The sequence below is a fragment of the Hyperolius riggenbachi genome, chromosome 3, assembly GCF_040937935.1.
Source record: "Hyperolius riggenbachi isolate aHypRig1 chromosome 3, aHypRig1.pri, whole genome shotgun sequence".
Classification (NCBI taxonomy): domain Eukaryota; kingdom Metazoa; phylum Chordata; class Amphibia; order Anura; family Hyperoliidae; genus Hyperolius; species Hyperolius riggenbachi.
The window spans coordinates 290,277,298-290,291,131 of record NC_090648.1 but is presented as its reverse complement, the minus strand read 5'-3'; the positions used below and the strand labels follow the sequence as shown (position 1 = coordinate 290,291,131).

At 40.2% G+C, this 13,834-nt stretch overlaps 1 protein-coding gene across 20 annotated transcripts in view; it reads left to right on the top strand.

Annotated features, from left to right (window-relative positions):
* FOXP2 (forkhead box P2) overlaps nt 1-13,834 on the top strand; it is a 314,143-nt gene that overhangs the window by 263,385 nt on the left and 36,924 nt on the right. The gene's annotated exons all lie outside the window — the stretch shown is intronic.

The following is a 13,834-nucleotide window of genomic DNA, read 5'->3' as shown; positions in this document are numbered from 1 at the left end:
TTTTGGTGCTATTTGATTGCTCCTGTGATTTTTACTTTTTATTATATTCAGCAAAAAAGACATGTATTTTGGCAAAAAAATGATTTTTTTAACTTTCTGTGCTGACAATTTTCAAATAAAGTAAAATTTCTGTATACATGCAGCGCGAAAAATGTGGACAAACATGTTTTTGATAAAAAAAAACCCATTCAGTGTATATTTATTGGTTTGGGTAAAAGTTATAGCGTTTACAAACTATGGTGCAAAAAGTGAATTTTCCCATTTTCAAGCATCTCTGACTTTTCTGACCCCCTGTCATGTTTCATGAGGGGCTAGAATTCCAGGATAGTATAAATACCCCCCAAATGACCCCATTTTGGAAAGAAGACATCCCAAAGTATTCACTGAGAGGCATAGTGAGTTCATAGAAGATATTATTTTTTGTCACAAGTAAGCGGAAAATGACACTTTGTGACAAAAAAAAAGAAAAAAAAAAAGCATCCATTTCTTCTAACTTGCGACAAAAAAAAATGAAATCTGCCACGGACTCACCATGCCCCTCTCTGAATACCTTGAAGTGTCTACTTTCCAAAATGGGGTCATTTGTGGGGTGTGTTTACTGTCCTCGCATTTTGGGGGGTGCTAATTTGTAAGCACCCCTGTAAAGCCTAAAAGTGCTCATTGGACTTTGGGCCCCTTAGCGCAGTTAGGATGCAAAAAAGTGCCACACATGTGGTATTGCCGTTCTCAGGAGAAGTAGTATAATGCGTTTTGGGGTGTATTTTTACACATACCCATGCTGGGTGGGAGAAATATCTCTGTAAATGACAATTTTTTAATTTTTTTTACACACAATTGTCCATTTACAGAGTTATTTCTCCCACCCAGCATGGGTATGTGTAAAAATACACCCCAAAACACATTGTACTACTTCTCCCGAGTACGGCGATACCACATGTGTGGCACTTTTTTGCACCCTAACTGCGCTAAAGGGCCCAAAGTCCAATGAGTACCTTTAGGATTTCACAAGTCATTTTGCGGAATTTGATTTCCAGACTACTCCTCACGGTTTAGGGCCCCTAAAATGCCAGGGCAGTATAGGAACCCCACAAATGACCCCATTTTAGAAAGAAGACACCCCAAGGTATTCCGTTAGGAGTATGTAGGAGTTCATAGAAGATTTTATTTTTTGTCAAAAGTTAGCGGAAAATTGATTTTTATTGTTTTTTTCACAGAGTGTCATTTTCCACTAACTTGTGACAAAAAATAAAATCTTCTATGAACTCACCATACTCCTAACGGAATACCTTGAGGTGTCTTCTTTCTAAAATGGGGTCATTTGTGGGGTTCCTATACTGCCCTGGCATTTTAGGGGCCCTAAACCGTGAGGAGTAGTCTGGAAATCAAATTCCGCAAAATGACCTGTGAAATCCTAAAGGTACTCATTGGACTTTGGGCCCTTTAGCGCAGTTAGGGTGCAAAAAAGTGCCACACATGTGGTATCGCCGTACTCGGGAGAAGTAGTACAATGTGTTTTGGGGTGTATTTTTACACATACCCATGCTGGGTGGGAGAAATAACTCTGTAAATGGACAATTGTGTGTAAAAAAATCAAAAGATTGTCATTTACAGAGGTATTTCTCCCACCCAGCATGGGTATGTGTAAAAATACACCCCAAAACACATTGTACTACTTCTCCCGAGTATGGCAATACCACATGTGTGGCACTTTTTTGCACCCTAACTGCGCTAAAGGGCCCAAAGTCCAATGAGTACCTTTAGGATTTCACAGGTCATTTTGCGAAATTTGATTTCCAGACTACTCCTCACGGTTTAGGGCCCCTAAAATGCCAGTTCAGTATAGGAACCCCACAAATGACCCCATTTTAGAAAGAAGACACCCCAAGGTATTCCGTTAGGAGTATGGTGAGTTCATAGAAGATTTTATTTTTTGTCACAAGTTAGTGGAAAATGACACTTTGTGAAAAAAACAATAAAAATCAATTTTCCGCTAACTTTTGACAAAAAATAAAATCTTCTATGAACTCACCATACTCCTAACGGAATACCTTTGGGTGTCTTCTTTCTAGAATGGGGTCATTTGTGGGGTTACTATACTGCCCTGGCATTTTAGGGGCCCTAAACCGTGAGGAGTAGTCTTGAAACCAAATGTCGCAAAATGACCTGTGAAATCCTAAAGGTACTCATTGGACTTTGGGCCCCTTAGCGTACTTAGGGTGTAAAAAAGTGCCACACATGTGGTACCGCCGTACTCAGGAGAAGTAGTATAATGTGTTTTGGGGTGTATTTTTACACATACCCATGCTAAGTGGGAGAAATATCTCTGTAAATGACAATTGTTTGATTTGTTTTACACACAATTGACCATTTACATAGAAATTTCTCCCACCCAGCATGGGTATGTGTAAAAATACACCCCAAAACACATTATACTACTTTTCCTGAGTACGGCGGTACCACATGTGTGACACTTTTTTGCAGCCTAGGTGCGCTAAGGGGCCCAACATCCTATTCACGGGTCATTTTGAGGCATTTGTTTTCTAGACTACTCCTCGCGGTTTAGGGCCCCTAAAATGCCAGGGCAGTATAGGAACCCCACAAGTGATCCCATTTTAGAAAGAAGACACCCCAAGGTATTCCGTTAGGTGTATTGCGAGTTCATAGAAGATTTTATTTTTTGTCACAAGTTAGTGAAAAATGACACTTTGTGAAAAAAAACCAATAAAAATCAATTTCCGCTAACTTTTGACAAAAAATAAAATCTTCTATGAACTCGTCATACACCTAACAGAATACCTTGGGGTGTCTTTTTTTCTAAAATGGGGTCACTTGTGGGGTTCCTATACCGCCCTGGCATTTTACGGGCCCAAAACCGTGAGTAGTCTGGAAACCAAATGTCTCAAAATGACTGTTCAGGGGTATAAGCATCTGCAAATTTTGATGACAGGTGGTCTATGAGGGGGCGAATTTTGTGGAACCGGTCATAAGCAGGGTGGCCTTTTAGATGACAGGTTGTATTGGGCCTGATCTGATGGATAGGAGTGCTAGGGGGGTGACAGGAGGTGATTGATGGGTGTCTCAGGGGGTGGTTAGAGGGGAAAATAGATGCAATCAATGCACTGGGGAGGTGATCGGAAGGGGGTCTGAGGGGGATCTGAGGGTTTGGCCGAGTGATCAGGAGCCCACACGGGGCAAATTAGGGCCTGATCTGATGGGTAGGTGTGCTAGGGGGTGACAGGAGGTGATTGATGGGTGTCTCAAGGTGTGATTAGAGGGGGGAATAGATGCAAGCAATGCACTGGCGAGGTGATCAGGGCTGGGGTCTGAGGGCATTCTGAGGGTGTGGGCGGGTGATTGAGTGCCCTAGGGGCAGATAGGGGTCTAATCTGATAGGTAGCAGTGACAGGGGGTGATTGATGGGTAATTAGTGGGTGTATAGGGTAGAGAACAGATGTGAACACTGCACTTGGGAGGTGATCGGACGTCGGATCTGCGGGCGATCTATTGGTGTGGGTGGGTGATCAGTTTGCCCGCAAGGGGCAGGTTAGGGGCTGATTGATGGGTGGCAGTGACAGGGGGTGATTGATGGGTGGCAGTGACAGGGGGTGATTGATGGGTGATTGACAGGTGATTGACAGGTGATCAGTGGGTTATTACAGGGAAGGACAGATGTAAATAATGCCCTGGCGAATTGATAAGGGGGGGTCTGAGGGCAATCTGAGCATGTAGGCGGGTGATTGGGTGCCCGCAAGGGGCAGATTAGGGTCTGATCTGATGGGTAACAGTGACAGGTGGTGATAGGGGGTGATTGATGGGTGATTGATGGGTAATTAGTGAGTGTTTAGAGGAGAGAATAGATGGAAACACTGCGCTTGGGTGGTGATCTGATGTCGGATCTGCGGGCGATCTATTGGTGTGGGTGGGTGATCAGTTTGCCCGCAAGGGGCAGGTTAGGGGCTGATTGTTGGGTGGCAGTGACAGGGGGTGATTGATGGGTGATAGGTGATTGGCAGGTGATTGACAGGTGATCAGTGGGTTATTACATGGAAGGACAGATGTAATTAATGCACTGGTGAATTGATAAGGGGGGGGGGGGTCTGAGGGCAATCTGAGCGTGTGGGCGGGTGATTGGGTGCCCGCAAGGGGCAGCTTAGGGTCTGATCTGATAGGTAACAGTGACAGGTGGTGATAGGGGGTGATTGATGGGTGATTGATGGGTAATTAGTGGGTGTTTAGAGAAGATAACAGATGTAAACAATACATTTGGGAGGTAATCTGACGGCGGGTTTGCGGGCGATCTAATGGTGTGGGTGGGAGATCAGATTGCCCACAAGGGGCAGGTTAGGGGCTGATTGATGGGTGGCAGTGACAGGGGGTGATTGATGGGTGATAGGTGATTGGCAGGTGATTGACAGGTGATCAGTGGGTTATTACATGGAAGGACAGATGTAATAAATGCACTGGCGAATTGATAAGGGGGGGGTCAGAGGGCAATCTGAGCGTGTTGGCGGGTGATTGGGTGCCCACAAGGGGCAGATTAGGGTCTGATCTGATAGGTAAAAGTGACAGGTGGTGATAGGGGGTGATTGATGGGTGATTGATGGGTAATTAGTGGGTGTTTAGAGGAGAGAATAGATGTAAACAATGGATTTGGGAGGTGATCTGATGTCGGATCTGCGGGCGATCTATTGGTGTGGGTGGGTGATCAGATTGCCCGCAAGGGGCAGGTTAGGGGCTGATTGTTGGGTGGCAGTGACAGGGGGTGATTGATGGGTGATTGATGGGTGATTGACGGGTGATTGACAGGTTATCAGGGAAGATAGATGCATACAGTACACAGGGGGGGGGGGGGGTCTGGGGGGGGGTCTGGGGAGAATCTGAGGGGTGGGGGGGTGATCAGGAGGGGGCAGGGGGCAGGGGGGGATATAAAAAAAAAAATAGCGTTGACAGATAGTGACAGGGAGTGATTGATGGGTTATTAGGGGGGTGAATGGGTGCAAACAGGGGTCTGGGGGGTGGGCAGGGGGGGGTCTGAGGGGTGCTGTGGGCGATCAGTGGGCGGGGGGGGGGGCAGATCAGTGTGTTTGGGTGCAGACTAGGGTGGCTGCAGCCTGCCCTGGTGGTCCCTCGGACACTGGGACCACCAGGGCAGGAGGCAGCCTGTATAATACACTTTGTATACATTACAAAGTGTATTATACACTTTGTATGCGGCGATCGCGGGGTTAACATCCCGCCGGCGCTTCCATATGGCCGGCGGGATGTTACGGCGGGTTGGCGGAGCCAGTTGCCGGGGGAAGCGCGCGTCATCAATGACGCGATCGCTCCCCCGGCATGCCTAAAGGACGCGCCGCCTGAAGGCGTATTGCGGTCCTTTAGGCGTCCACTTTGCCGCCGCCCATGGGCTGTGGGCGGTCGGCAAGTGGTTAAATACATATGTTTGTGAAGAACTTTTTTTTTAACCTGCATGTGAATTCAAAGCAGTCTAATGATTTCAGTAGGCTGTAATTCAGCATCCCATTTTAAATGTGAAGAAATTTATGGGATTTGTACTAATGGAAACTTAGCCTAAGTTCTATACTTTCAAGGCTTGAGAATCAGGAACATTTTGAATCCCTTTGATTCAGAAAATAAGCCTGCTTAATAGCATGTTGAAAGAGAACAGGCAATTTGGATAGAGATTCCAAAAATTATTTTCATGTTGTCCCATTTAGCCCTAGGGCCATTTTGTTTGGAGTGAAAGCTATTGACTCTTTAATGCCCTGTAACGTAAATGCAGTCCAATTTGAATCCATGTTCAGGGGGTAGACTAGGAATAGTCAAGCCTGCTAAGTATATTCCTCAATCAGTTTGAGTAAATGTATTATTTGAAGCATAAAGTGTCCATTTTAACTTACATAAAACCTACTATATTCCATCTGGAGGCAACCATTTGTATCAAATATTTAAAAACGAGTATACTGCAAATACAATTTTTTTTAACACTAAGGCCCCTTTCACACTGGGACGTGTTCATTGCCTTGCGTTACCCTTATTTACTACAGGGTAGCGCTAAAGCAATGAAAGTCTATGGGACATTTCAGATCAGATACGGTGCAATGTGATGCCTGGAAGCATGCGATCTGATGCAAAAGCATCAGCCCATTACTGGTCAACATCCGCTACAACTTGCGTTGATCGGAAGTAATGTCAGTCAATGGCACAGATATTTTTTACATTTTTGGCATTGCAGTGCGCATGTGCTTCTGCATATTCTTTTTTTCAATACACCTCCGAAAAAGCCTCACTTATACATTTGGCTTGGTTCCAGAAGTGAGATTACAGTCAGTATTTCCCAAGCCTGTTTTTAGCGTTGCGGTGCGATTATGTGGTCGCACCGCATCCAAAAGCTGGTTGCTGTGGGAACCCGGCCTCAAGTGTTATATCTTACACCGAGACACAATAGAGTAACCAAGCAGCTCGGTTGACCCAAACCACTAGGAATGTGTAGGGGGCTAAAAGAGACTGAAAAACCCTCCTACTAAAAAGCAATGTTTGGTGTAATTTGCCTTCTTAAAAAAGAAGGAAACTTGCAATAATTCAGCTATAAGTGAACATTTGTGGTTACCCACAATGCACTACTACTGAATATGCAAATTATCTTTTTGCCCATGTATGCCAGGCTAGCATCCAGAACTGCTGGTGTATAGCAAGCCTATAGCTCTAAATATTACACAGCCCCATCAACCCCAAGACACAACAAACTATGCCCCTTTTCCACCGTGCTCTCCTCTATGTGGTATTGTTATTCACTTCACCAGATGTTAAGGTTTGTCACCTGTGTGGATGTTGCTTGGAAGGTCAGGGGAGTTTAAAGCAACTTCAATCTCATTCATAGAGGGAATATGTCTTCAATCAGGCGAAATAAAGGCAGAGGGTTTTTTGCAACTTTCTCATTCAAACCCTATGTAGCGAGTACGCAGCAGCAGGCAGAGGAGGGTTTTTTTTTGTTTGTGTTTTTTAGAACTTTTTTGGATAGCAATGGTAGAATCTTATGAAAGCAGATTTAATGCATTTCAGCCTCCCCATGGTAAAGTGGCATTGCCCCATTTTTTGTTTCTGTTATAAGTAATTAGCATGCAAACATATATTTAAAACACCTCAGCAATTTTGGTGATACTAGTAATTTTGGCGATACTAGTAATACAACTCATAATAATTAAAACTGTAAATGATAACCGCTATATAACAAAATGTGCACAAGAAGTATATTATAAACCAGTATTTGTGTATTGTAATGATGCTCTCGTGGGAGTGAAATGTAGATTACATTTATTTTAGTGCAGATTTATTTTGCTAGCTAGTTCCTCCCTTAAATTGTATTTACCATGTATTACAAATTAAATAAATACATCTCCAGTTTGCTAAAATCCCACTTGTGGTGTCTGCATTTGATGCTGAAAAAGACACATTATATTTATTAACATCCCACAGCTATAACTGTGAGGGATGCAAGAGCAGAAAATCCTCGTTATTGAGCCAATATCCATAAAAGTAGCCTGGAATGTACATAGTCATTATCTGACTGATTATGATCTTCAAACCAGCTCTGAACTTGCACTAAATTAAGTGCATTGCCCTTTTATTAAAACCATAAAATACAACTTTAACTATTACCAATGGTTTACATAGAGCCTGGAAAAGTGTAACTTTTTCCCTGTCTTATAAATCAGCGTAATTACATATTCAACTTTAATTACTGGTGTGTCTGTATTGGCAAGGTTTATATGTTATATTTTATGCAGAACTACGATTCCTATTAATATTTAGCAGCTAACTATATCATTAATTACTCTAAAATCTTTCCCCTACCATCTTTTTAATGGAGCTGAGAGAGTGGAATTATTAAAAATTGATGTATTGTGGATTTCAGAAATGTGTATGAAGCGTTAGAAATGCCTGGCCTTAATCAGTGATGTCAAATGTGGTACTTTCCTGTTTACTATATTGTACAGCCTGGACCTTGGAGATATTGTTTTAAGACTTTATCATAATAATGAGATGATGTAAGCTTTGTATTTAGGTAATTGTCTTTGCCCAGCTCTTTGTACTCAGAAGTCACTGTTCATGACTTTTATGTGTGCATGTGCACAGCTACGTTTTTGCCACTTAAAACAGGTCTTTTTAGGACTTCTGTTCCAAGGGTGCTTGATCTCAACTTGCATTATACATTTTTTTTTTAGTATTTACTTAAATAAAAATGAAATACACTTTTCGGGGGACTTTGAAGTGATCACCCAGTGGGCAATCCTGTATGTTTAAATAGCCAATTAACTGTTATGGAAAATAAAAATATGGACTTTCTCTGAAATAGTTTTCTGATTCACGGACTGTCCAATATTCTGCTATCTTATCATCTTATTATCTTAATACATTTTATGATATTTTTTTCTGCAGAAACACAAAATTATGTTTTATCATGATTATTTTATAATGTCAAAAAATCTTGTCATGTGCTTCTTGGCCTTGCAAATCTGAGTGTAGTGCTGGAACCTTTTGTTAGCAATGTTTTGGGGCTTACGAACTGCTTTGTGTTGTAACTGCTAAACACCTGGTTGCAGGCACTACTAGACAGAATTGCCCCCAAATAAAAATGTGACAAGTTGAGAGTGTAAGCCAACTGAAGGAATAATGACTTGCTTCCAAAATATGTTAAGCAGCAAACAACATTTGGTGCGGCACAAGATGTTTTGCCAGATAAGTACACTTCCTCATACAAAACTTTAGTTTAAAATCATAATATGTAATCATGCATACCAGTGCGTCAGTAAAACACTGGATCTCAACAGTGTCATCCACAGAATCAAACTTGATCCTTCTGTGTTCACTAATTGTACACGTGTACGCACCTTGAATGCAGGAGATAAGGCTAAAGCAAACACAACAGAGAGCTTCTGTGTGCAAGATTCACTGACTGTATGCAGAAGAGTGCAGAGTAACTTTTAAGATTTCCCTTTATCATTCTGCCAGGAATATCAGTGTTGATCTGAGTAAATGACTGCTTTGTTACCTGATTGCCATCAGATAAACACATTTTATATTAATTCTAGAGAATTACTGGCCCATTAGTGTTACAAACCAGCCTTGTTGGCTTAGATATTAACTCTAGAGAATTATTGGGCCATTAGTGTTACAAACCAGCTTGTTGGCTCGTGTAGCTATTGTATGTATAATATATTTAAATGTTTGTCATCTAAAATAAGTCAGCAATCTGTTATAACAAAGCTATTGTATTTACACATGATAAACTATAAATAGATGGTATTATACATCGTCGTACTCGATGAAATCCTTAAAAAGTAAAAATATGTCCTCTGAAGCTGTCTGTAGATGCATTATAAGTTATTACTAAAGGGGCAATAAAACTTGGAGACAACCATAAGCTCTTGAGAGCATTTTGCTCTAAAAGAAGCAAAGTGATCAATTTTAGTGGAAGTTCCTGTGTTTCAAGCATTAGTCTATGAACCATAGAGTGGCTTTCTGGAGGGATTGAAGTCTGTGTTATTTTTCAGTCTTAAGAGTTCTCATGGGCTTGTTAATGCTTTCTTTGTGTATGAATTACCAAAGCAATAAAACTTTAAAAAGCAAACAAGGCTTATAACCATGTGTATTAAAAGCAAGCATAATGTTTTTAAAATTGCAAAGATCATAGCTTGTGAAAAGCAGACTTACAACATTATTCTGCATGGTTTGTATGTTTAACATACTGCAGTAAGTGCAAAAACATGCTGCAAGCGTAGTGTACTCATTCCCATCTAAATACAAGCAAGAACCTCTAGCGCAGATATTGCCTGATTTATTGTATTTAGTTTGTAATTGCCCTTTATTTTGTATGCACTTTAGTTACTTGAAATCTGTTTTATATGTGTGTAGTCAATGCAAATAAAATTGGCTATTCCCCTCCTCCATTATCTAAAGACTGCAGTATTGACCTGATCTGACCAATAATTAACCATTTCCCCCTGCAAGTTGTTTTCACCTTAAGGATGGAAGCAATTTTATGCTGTCATTGCTCCTCCCATTCATTATCAATAATTTTATCACTACTTATCACACATAAATGATCTATATCTTGTTTTTCTCCGCCACAAATTAGACTTTTTGCGGGTGATACTTGTTTTCAGTAATTACTTTATACAAGAAAAAATAAATAAAAATACACAATTTTTCCAATTCTATCCCCTATAGTTTTTAAATAAACAATGCTATTATAGATAAAACCCACACATTTTATTTGCCCAGTTGTCCCAGCTATCACAACATTTAAATTATGTTCCTAGTACAATGTATATATGACTGTATATTATTTAGAAATACAGATGTTTGTCTCCATTTTGTGTTTTATCAATTATTACAAGCCCTTATTTTCTAAAATAACAATAATATACCCTCATTACATACATATTAAAAAAGCTAAGATCCTAAGGTAAGATAATTTATGTATTTTTTTTAACTTTCCCTTTTTTAAACATATGTTTATCATTGGTAGCTACGGGGAGGGGTGAGGGGCTTAGAAGGTTTTATTAAATTTATTGATTTTTAATTTTTACTTAGATTTAACTTTTTGGCCACTAGATGGCACTATCCACTATCCTGGAAGTAACCAAGAAGTGCGTGATCTTTTTTTAACTACATTTTGTACTTTCACTGTTATGAATCAACATGCTTCGTGATTCAAGTCATGTTGATTCATTAACAGGCACTTCAGTTGGCTTGGAGAACACTTGTTCCCTTTCACCAGTCGATTCCCCTGTAATGCGTGCACCTGCCAGATACACATCCAGACTAGCACGGCTTCTGTCTGGATGACTATAGTCATACAGACAGTATTAAGTGCTTAATACCCTATTATTTAAATACTGATCGTGTGTCAAAGTGGTCCACAACACAAGGTTCAAAGAAATTTTAACTAAACCTTGATACAAATAAAAAATCACATACAATAGAAATGTGCTATACTTAAACAATAGCACTGTTAAGAGCATCCAAGAATACACTAATTTGAATTATAATTTAGACTTAGCTTAGCAAAGCTTGTAAATTACAGTGCACCTAAAAAGAATATAATTAGGAATAAGATCCAAATAATTAGCAAAAGAGTATCTTACACTATAGATTTACTGAGCAGTAGCCCTTGAAGTTAGAAACTCTAAAAATATACAACGTGTCAGTAAATATAACACATACATAAATATTTTTGTAAGTCAATATAAGGCATAGTAATGGCGATAGTGTCATGGGCACTGTTACTTCATTTATTATTAGTTGTTGAACATGGTATGGAATAACTGGATCCCTAAAACAATCTAGGAAATGTATACATTGAAAAACATTGTGATACCATGTAATCTCTCTCGCCCCCCCCCCCCCCCCCCCCCCAGTGTCTTGCATTAAGTGATTGATTGTAACATTTATTTTGCTACTCATGTGCTTACAGGTGGCTTCTTTATAGCTGCATTTCCTACAACAGGACAATTTGGACCTCCAGTAATAAAAAAAATAAATAATAATAATGTAAACCTCTTTCACAGTAATACTTGTTCCTTGCAGGTGCCAGTCAAAGGAACTCACCTGCTCAAAATAATTTGAGGTGCTTTCAAACACTGTGGCTACCCCCACCTGGGTGGACATGTCCCACAACTCGGCATCCACGGTCTAATAGTTGGCTGCCAAGCTGAGGGTGGGCCAAAGCTTTGGATACACTTCATACTAAAGCCCATGGAAGTCTTGTTGATGGAGGAGAGGAGTTTCACAGTAATAAGGAATTACGGGTAATCAGTTGAGCTACTTCGCCTGGCACCCACCAATACTAGTATGACTGTCAAAGAGGTTTGAATTAAAGTTTTTCCTTCTACATAGCCTTGGTTGTCTTCATGCTTTTTGATTGAAACTCTTGACTTGTAAATTATGCTACTGTTCTACCGACAGCTGCTGAGATGCAGTCTTGGCCACCTCATGCCTACTGCCTTTTGCCCTAATAATCAACTAGCTTATTTTTGTTTAATGATGCCTGTTCCTGTGATGGCACTTAGCTGTAACAGCACTGTGCTTCTTCCTCCTGTAAGGGTGAGGCCAGGAGAATACAGCAATGCATTATTCTTTTTAAATGCTGATCCTTACTGTACCCTTATTAGAGGCCTAGAGAGTTTGTTCCCTACAAACCGTGCTATACTAGGCCTCACTCAGTGTACCCTTGAAGATCATGTGCAAATGCTAAGTTTAGGTATAGCAGGACTGGACATATGATCGTGGTCTTACTTCTCTGGAGATGTACAAAAATGTAGCATTTGCTATGTGAAGTAGATGATGGGATGCACATTATTAGTTTCCATGAAGACCTATTTTTACATTTCAAAACTACGAGCATTTTGTAGGGGATGCTGTTAATGCAGCATTAAGATAAGTGGTAGTTATCTCTAACTGCAGGGTCAACTTAAAATAGTTTTGTCAAAGTGTAAGTGCTAGTAAAGGCTAATTCACGGTGATCAGTTGCATTGCAAAATAATTCTGCATGTCAGCTCACTGCCCATACAATTCTGTGGGCCTGCATTGTATCTGATCTCATTATTCTAACTTTCTTCATGCAGGCTTTGTATTTAAGTCGATGTCTAGTCTCCATTGCAGTTCACACTCATAACACATTAATTATTTTACTGACCACTGTGAACCAAGCTTAAAAAACTTTTTTAGACTTTTCTGATGGAAGTTGAGATTTATTCACTTTTGAGTTGCTTACTTAGTTCTCTGACTGTGCAGTTCCCTTACACTGAAGTTGGATAAGTTCAGCTTCACTAATCTGAAACTTGTATGCAACCTATGTGTTGAGGAATTGCTTATTTCAGTGTTTCTCAAACCTGTCCTTGTGACTCCCCATCAGTGCATGTTTTGCAGGCAACCTCACCTAATTAATAATTAGGTAATTAGTGTCTCAGCTACATGGAATCCACCAAGCTGAGACGCTAATTATCCCACCTATGCATATGTAAGGTTACATGCAAAACATGCACTGTTGGGGAGTCATGAGGACAGGATTGAGAAACACTGTCTTATTTCATCAGGTTCTTCTGGTGACTGGTATTTTGCCTTGTAATAAACTCTTATTAATCTGATCACCTGCCACTGGCATTTAAGTGGAGGCACATGTTTAATTGTGCTGCACATCTGTAGTTTGCTTATCTTTTTGCCTGTGTCTGTCAAAAAAAATCCGTTACTGAACCTGACAATAGTGTTCACCTGCATACCTGATGCAGTTAATGTAGCAATTTAGTGACCTTCCTAAAATTACTTGAGTTTTTCAAATTAGAGCAATCAGAAGTGGAAGAAACAGCATTCTCTTAGAAGTAGCCAAATGCCCCAAAATAATGTATATTTTAAAGGTTTCAAGATGTGTGTAAACTCATACTGGCTGAGCACTGAAATCAGAAAGAAATGAAATATTCTGCGGGCAAATAAAGGTCATAAATGAGTGCATCTGTGCACTTAGCCTGCTTTTCACAAAAGCGTTGTGTGTTTGTGTGTGTGTTTTGTGCTTTTGTGTGTTTTTGGTTACTTACAGTGGGCCAGTCAGATTGGTTTTGATTTTTTTGATTAATGTAAAATTAATTGTGCACGCTATAACAAAAAGGCAATTAAAGAGTTAATCGGCAATAGTAGTCTCAATAATTGCTTCATCACTATTAGAGTAAGTCATTAAACTTAAATAAAAAGGGCAATGCTACTTTATACTTTAAATATGATAAATGTTTTCAGCATGTCAGCTTAATATCTTAAGGAATAACAGGCTCTGTATAAATGG